Consider the following 6,124-nt stretch of genomic DNA (forward strand, 5'->3'; position numbering starts at 1 on the left):
CTTTACCAGAATCCTCGAGACCTTTTGACTACATATATGCCTTGTCCCTTCATTTGATGGTTTCCTGATGCTAGAACCACTTGACAGGGATAAACCAAAAGATGGACAGCTCTCCTACCTCCATGATGCATGTGACCTCTCTCTTTACCTAAGAGAGAGGAAGAGGGCAATATAAAATTTTGTATTGATTAGGACAGATCCATTCAAACACAAAGAGGTGCTAAAAATGTTCAACTTTGCTAACTTCTTTAAAATTTTCAGCTCCAATTAACCTATAGAGTTCATCTCCTCCAATTATACGACTCCGATGGATCCATCAGTGAGGACCCGAGCTTATGTTTCAGTCTCAAGTGGATCTTATGTGTTAAATTCTATCATAATCTCGATCATTGAATTTGATAAATTCCTGGAACATCCATAAATTACTCAGTTCAGATGGTGTTTATTTATTTATTTTTGGTCTTTCAGGTCTTTTGGGCTGAGATAATTAATTACGATGCCTGTATTGCTGTTTTATTGTAAAAAGATGATGAGGCGGAACATATCCTCAAAAAATCCAATGCCATGACTTGTAGCCGGTAGAAAGCCCCAAGGTCAGTGTCACAAATGGAGCTCTCCTTATCACCTTCCATGATATGGTGTTTGGGGTCCCCGGCATCGACACGTTGCTCTGGTTGTAATCCACCGTTCACTTTGGATAATTTGAGGCATTGGTCCCAAATGAAGGGTGGAAGTTTCTTCAGCTGCACAAAAATCCCAGATCTTATCTGATCAGAGGATTTTGTGGCCATCGCCCCTCTTTGCTGTACTAATTAACATCAAACAGTGGGGATAAAGTCTCGGTGGCGTCAACTATCAAATTTAGGCACTGTACGCGACTTACATGATAACATCACTTTCAGATAACCATTAGAGATGTAGAGGGAGATATTAAAATATTAAAAAAAAATGATGTCAATATAAGTCCTTTACATTTTCAATCTCATATTTAGTCAATCCAACATATATATCTTAGGGGTGTGTGTGTGTGTAGAGAGAGAGAGAGAGAGAAAAAAAATATGCTACATCTAAATATTGAAAATAAAATAAAAAAATTCTATTTTTAACTCAAAACCAAATAAGAGAAACTTAAAGCCTTTGTAAAATTTTTTTCAATGTACCATTATGATTCAATGTGGTATAGTATGTATTAATAATGAGAATGCCAAGCTTGTATGTATTTGTGTGCACCTATATATAAAGAGATAAATTTGGCTATAGTTGAATAGATCTCAACTCGTATCCAATTAGGTCTCAATCAGATTGTATTTGGATTATATATTAATAGTTTGAACTATTGAATGCGATTCACTGTTTTTAAATTGCTTAAGCACAAAAAATCATATGATCTAGAAACTTCTAACCTATGCATTATATGACCAAAAAAATATATTATTTTTATTATTTAGATTGTCTATTATTTTGACCACTAAATGTAGATGTCGGAGATCTTTAAATCACATAATTCTTCGCATGTAAGTAAAAGTAATAATATACATCCAATAGATTGATAATCGATGTAGGACCTCCATCATTCGATCTATACCTAACTAGATCTGAGCGAAGATCCACTCAAGTATAGCCAAGTCTACATAACTCTCTCTCTCTTTCTATACATGCATACATACATATACATATATATATATATATTTATATAATATATATATATATAATATATAATATATATATATATATATATATATATATTCTACACTCTAAATAACTCTTTCCTTTGAGGATTTGCCAAGCAAGAGAGCGGGAATCAAGCAGAAGCCAAACCAAGAATTAAGCAACAAATATGAATGCAGGATGCGAATAATGTGTAACGTTATATGTCCAGCTGAGCCCAACCCACAATCTAGGCCCATTGGGATTGCAAAATAAAGGAGTCCCCCAATTAAGAATCTTAACTATTTGATGCCTATTTGGGGACCTACAAATAATCTCTTGTCAACGTCTTCAGTCTTCCACACACAATGGCCAGTTATGCGGTCACTATATTGAAGGACTTGTACTTATAGTTAAGCACTCCATGGAACACCAAAATTATTTTGTTCTAGGATTTATATAAAGTCATCATGCACATGCAGCATCAATTTTATGTGGAGAACGATGGGCAAGCCAAGCCTAAAATGAAACTTGAAGCCGGCATTCTGCCGACTTCTTGTCAAGGATAATGTGAATGAGGCCTCACCAACTTTGTTTTACATTTGTAATAGGAATTAATACTAAACTAAATTTATGTTTTATTAAATAGATATGAAAAGAAGATGTATATATGTATCAATCTTGAAATTATTCTTATTACTATGATACTGTTTTATTTTTGATTCAGCTCTCAGCTCTTTTTTTTATCGGTATTAAAATTCTATTTTAATTTCAATTTTAATCACAAACTAAGTGTATCAATATATATGATCATTTTGATACCCATTATATCCTATCCTAATTCTGATTTTGATTGTGAACCAAACCTAGCTAGCGTTTCTTTTCGTGGTATGCACTCTTCATGCTATCCAGGTCCAATTTGGAACCCGAACTCGAAATTCGAAAAGATACGGACGTTCTCCTCATCCTACTCTTCCTCCGCCTCCTCATCCTCCCTTTTTTTTTTTCCTTTAATTTTATTCTTTCAACCTTATTTTTCTCAGTTAATAAGATATACTGGCAGGTATTTGATGAAATCACTCTGTGAGAGTGAGACAGTGAGAATTCTTCTTTGATGGGTTTGGTTCTTCTTTCTTTATTTCTTCTTGCTTGCTAAATTGATGAATCTGTGACATAGTGTGACACTAAAACAGTTTTCCGACTAAAAGATAATATGTTTATTGGCTTGTACAGCTTCTGATAATTTAATGATGGTGGGATGCACTGGGATGCGGTAGGTTGTAGTTTTGTAATTTACATTCAATTGTTTCTATTTTCCGTCCAAAGTTGCGATTTTGTTCAGTTTACTCAGAATGGAAGCAGGTTTTGTCATATTTATTTTATCACTTATTGTGATCCCAATTGTAGTGCAGGACGCTCTCAATTGCCATTTCCAGTTGGGATGCTGAGCTTTTCATACTTTAATTTTTTACGTACATTGTGAGCATAATTTCTTAAAGCTGAGGTTGGGTTGATGATCCTTGCAGCCTTGGTTTACTTACTGCGGTTTCTGGAAATTAGAGAAAGCACTGACTTTAAGGCAGAGGTTAAGGTTTTCTTTAAACTTATCTTATTTTTTAAATTCTAATTTTTATTGGTCGTTCGGTAGGTGATGATTTTAATACATGGTGGAGTAGCTGCGCCTTTTGCTGAAAGTGAAGAACCAACAACATTTGGTTATGACTCCCATTGTGAATGGGAAGCTAGTAATCCATATTCCAGGTTGAAATTTTTGAAACCAAGCTGCCATTGGATAGCTCCAGGTTTAATATCAAGATGTACAGGTAAGCTGGTAATCCATGTTCTATCTTGACTTTGGCATGCATCTCTATTCGCTTCTTTAGCATGGGGCTACTAAGTTTCTTTAATGCTAGTTATGTTTTAAAGTTTCTTCATTTGATATGTTTTAAAGTTCCTTAGTCAATTTTTTTTTTGATTAAAAAAGAACTAGTTGCACTTAATCATATGTTTTGGTCCATTTCTCATGTCTTGTTAAGATGAGGTTCCTGGCTTCTTGTTGGTACCATGGGTGTGCATTCATATAGAATGCACCATATGAAGCTAAACTAAATTGCACAAGTGTTTGTGTTTGTGGCTGATTGGTTTTAGTGATGAATAATTTAAAGGGAATCCATGAAGGAAAACTGAAAATGCTGGCAGCAAGATAGGAAAATTACATGAATTTTTACAGTGATGATAACTGAATGGCACAGGAAGATGAAAAAAAAACTGATAATGTTCTTCGTGGAGCAGTCATGCGGCATAATTAATAGCCTACTTGAGCTGGTGGATTCGTGACAACTCTGCAAATCCCACTGGGAGTAGGTAAGCAGAAGGACATGTCTGTTTGACTCAAAGCTTCTTCAGAGTGGCAAGGAGAAATTGATAACCATGACTTCAAGGACTGGAAGAAATGCATTTAGGTTAATCTTGTTTGGTTTATGGGCGATTTGGAGCTGACAGACCGGCAAAATTTGGGGTATAGATTTCTCTCAATTGCATTAAGTAAAGAAATGTGTCTACAAGAAAACTCTGATGATTGAAATGTTCTCAAAATTTAATTTCATAAATTATGAGGTGTGTAGATCGTAATCGTAATATTACTCCGGATCCAGTCAGCAACAGTCATGTTCTAAGTCATCTTGAAGCTTCAATCTATTGCATAGGCTTATGATCTTCAAATGGGGAACAACATTTTAAGCTTAGCAGATAAGGGCTTGTAAAAAGTTCCTCAAGCTGTATTTGGTTCTGGCTACCTTTGTCAGTCTTTACTAATAGTAGGAAAATATTGTGGTGCGGGTTTAGGTGAAATCTTATTTTCTTAAAAAAATACAATTAAAAACCATGTTGCCCAAGTCTTATGCAACAATTATTGTAATGAGCTATCATAAGGTTTATCACAAATGTTTGATGTGATGCTTGGATTGTTTTATTTTTGTATTATATCCTCTCTATGGTGATTCTGCGTATCAACAGATCTCTGGAGTTTTCTTTCTTGCTCACTTTAGTTGTCTAACTTATTAAGCTTTTAGACTTGTTCAAACAAAAAGTCTTCCATATGGTCCATATATCCATCATCTTACTTTATGTAGGAACACAAATCCTTTGAACAACTGTTGTTATGGACTCATTTGGTTCACTGGAAGTTGAGGGGGAAAGGCAATTTTTGGAAAATTAAAGGAAGTATCCTTGTTTGATTGGAGTTTCAAGAGGAAAGAAAATAAAAAAAAGCTTTTCTCATGGAAAGACACCTCTAATATTTCATGAAAAGTGTAAACCCATAAAGAAGGTGGGTTCTGGCACTTTGCATAGGATAGAAATTAGTGGCCATTTTTTACAGAAAATACTATTTAAATATTTTTTTACAAATTTTAATATGATATAATATCAATATTATACTAATATTTATATCATATAATATTTATATTAATATAAATACTATAAGTTTTATAATATATGAATATTATTTTAATATTTATATTTTATACTAATGTACTATTTTTCGTTAATACAATATTTATCTTAATATTATGTTAATAAAATATAACCTAAATAATATATTAGAAAGATTAAAGATGGACAATGAAAAATCTATTACACTACAAGATCTAAAACGAGAAATAAAACAAATAAAAGCCAAAATAAATCAGATAAAAATATAGATTAAACAAATAGAAGAAATGAAAAAACTAGAACACATGCTAGAAGAAGAGCAAATTTTCATAGAAACTATATCTCAAATAATAGTCCAAAGATGGTGTGTTAACACTACAATAATGATAGGAGAAGATTTAAAATTAAGCACAGTAGCTTAATGTATTTATATTAAGTTAATTTATATTAATATATTAATATATTTATATTTATATTAATACTATATTAATAAATTTGTTATATTAAAATATTAATATTATATCAGTACATATATATTAATATTATATTAATATTATAAATTATTATGATCTAATATTATATCATATTAATATTATATTTATATTAATATAAATATTATATTTATATCTATATAGAGTTTAAGAGCAAAAATGTATCGTCTTGTATCTATTAAAGGTGTAATAGATATTTATATAATTTTTTTAAAAAAATAGATGTTCAATTAAATATAAATCACTCTAAAATAAGCTATTTTTTATGATCAATTGACATATCAAAACTATATTCCTATGCATCATATTTTTAGGAAGTAACTTTTCAAGAAGAAAAATTCTTCCTACGAACCAAATGAGTCTCGTGTGGGTTTGTTTTCTACCTACTAGTAGAACACTTTACTCAAAAAGTTTTAATCCAAATTCTTGCATAATCAATCAACCCGGGTGCATTTATCAATAGCACCTACAAGAACCTTTCATCATTTAAGATCTACATGCTTAATTGTTGCCATCAAAAAGTGATCCCATGGGTTAGGAATTCGTAATCCATC

The 6,124-nt window shown here is 31.9% G+C and overlaps 1 long non-coding RNA gene across 3 annotated transcripts; it reads left to right on the forward strand.

Annotated features, from left to right (window-relative positions):
- The first annotated feature begins 2,009 nt into the window (after positions 1–2,009).
- On the forward strand, positions 2,010–4,497 carry LOC140859422 (uncharacterized). Of its 3 annotated transcripts, none has more exons than XR_012142896.1 (2): positions 2,010–3,470; positions 3,813–4,497. It is a non-coding gene; the product is annotated as an uncharacterized lncRNA (long non-coding RNA). The 3 variants fall into 3 exon arrangements; XR_012142897.1 differs by having other exon boundaries at positions 3,900–4,497; XR_012142895.1 differs by having other exon boundaries at positions 3,940–4,497.
- The last annotated feature ends 1,627 nt before the right edge of the window (positions 4,498–6,124 follow it).

The sequence above is a fragment of the Elaeis guineensis genome, chromosome 7, assembly GCF_000442705.2.
Source record: "Elaeis guineensis isolate ETL-2024a chromosome 7, EG11, whole genome shotgun sequence".
Taxonomy (NCBI): domain Eukaryota; kingdom Viridiplantae; phylum Streptophyta; class Magnoliopsida; order Arecales; family Arecaceae; genus Elaeis; species Elaeis guineensis.